A 1992-nucleotide genomic window follows, 5' to 3' on the forward strand; every position below is an offset into this window, starting at 1 on the left:
GTCTCTCACACTGTCCCATCCAGCCATCGCCCACAGAGCTGCAGGCAGTCACGAAGTCACAGGCACGTTGTCACACACAATCCCATTCACTCAGCCACAGAGCGGCTCGGCACAGAGTCTCACACACCGTTCCTCAGAGAACATGTTTCTCACGTTCATTCATAGTCAGACAAGCTACAGTCACACCCAGAGAGCCAAGGTCTCTCACCCAGAGGTTGACAGTCACCCGCAGTGACACACAGCCACATATCTAGGGCGTGGACACTTTTACTCACACAGTAACAAAACCATGACCTTCCACAGTTCCAGAGATGCTGTGCCAATCACACACACCTGCACGCAGGCACTAGCTCACACGATCATCTGTCTCTCCCCACCCACCCGTGCGCCCTGTGAAGACAAGCCAGGGGCCCCCGTGTCACTCGGCACAGGTCTGGGCACACGAGCGGAAAGGCCGAGAGAATGATCGTCAATGAAATAAATGCACACAGTTATATGGTTCCTCGCATGCTCAAATACGCCTCTGATGACACAATCTGAAGGTCACACACAAGGTTACACAACCACACCCATTAACACTTACGCATCGTTTCACACACCTCACATGATCACCTACAGGGTCTGTCACATCCAAACAAGACACATTCCCCAACTGTCACTGAGGCACACGCTCTCGCAGGTTCCCAATGTCACGTCGTCTGTCATACGTCACCCGGATGCAGTCACGTCCAGTGCCGTGGTCATACGGACACACAACTCTTTCCACCACAGCCTCGCCCACACTCACACGTCACTCGGGATCACACGCCATCATCCCACAATCGCACGAACCCACGGCCTCACAACCTCCGCTTCCAGGCGCTTCCCTTGCCTGCAATAGGGGAGACGTCTGTACGTGTGGGGAGAGGCTGAGAAACGAAGTCCCATGCAGCTCTCAGCCCTCTCCTCTTAACACAAACCACCAATTCACGCACATCAATCATAACTAACATTCGCGAGCACACACTCCCCTGGGGCCTATAAGATGAGTGGGTCAGAGGCGAGTCTACCCATTTTGCAGAGGACAAACTGAGGCCCAGAGGCCCCAGGAAGGGCAGGGAGTAAGGGGTGGTATGAGGTCCAGCTCCAGAGGCTGGAATGGAGACAAGTCTGGGGGAAGAGAGTGACACGGGGGTCCTGGCTTCCTGGCCTCCGGCTGGCCTCCCTGCTCTCTGCCCCAAATTCCTGGCGCCCTCTGGGTCCTGGGAAAGTCTCAGTTCACGGGGTGGAGAGGGACAGGGGTCTGGGATTGCCCAGCACCTCAGAGAGAGGCTGGGGTTGGAAGGGAGTCTCTGCTTGGCCCCCCAGAGGGCTTGGGGGTCTCTCTGCTGGGACTGGAAAGGTCGGGGGGTGGGGGGCTGGGACCAGGGAGGGGAGAGACTAAGAGGGAGGTGGACGCAGTGCGGAGGAACCGAGGTGCTGAGAGAGACGGGAAACAAAACCAAGAAAGACCAGAGACAGGAAAAGACAGATGAGAGAGACCAAGAGAAAGAGACAGACAGACAGACAGACAGAAATAGAAATACAGAGAGAGGGAGGGAAAAAAAAAAAAGGGAGAAAAAAATAGAGACCACGAGAGAGAGACAGAAGAGCTACAAACTGAGAGATGGAGAGATAAAGATAGGGAGGTGTGGAGGGAGAGAGCCTGAACCCCGGAGCCAGGAGCCATGCACGCGAGCCCAGCGCTGGGCTCGGAGCCCCTCAGCCCTCCTCAGACCCTCTGGAAGAACACAGGGCAGAACGGAGCAGGAGGGGAGATGTCTGGGCCTCTGAGTGTCCCCGGCCCGTTTCGGCCCTCCTGGGGTCCTCTGCCATCTCCCGGGGTGGAGGAGGGGGCAGCAGGGCCACGGGGGAGCCGTGCGGGCACTCTTTGGAGAGAGCCGGTTCTCACGCTCGGAGCTTCTGGAAACTTCAGAGAGAGAACAGCCGTGCCCGCTCCCTCTGCCCTTCTCT

Source organism: Pteropus vampyrus, unplaced genomic scaffold (genome assembly GCF_000151845.1).
Source record: "Pteropus vampyrus isolate Shadow unplaced genomic scaffold, Pvam_2.0 Scaffold138, whole genome shotgun sequence".
NCBI classification, from domain to species: Eukaryota; Metazoa; Chordata; class Mammalia; order Chiroptera; family Pteropodidae; genus Pteropus; species Pteropus vampyrus.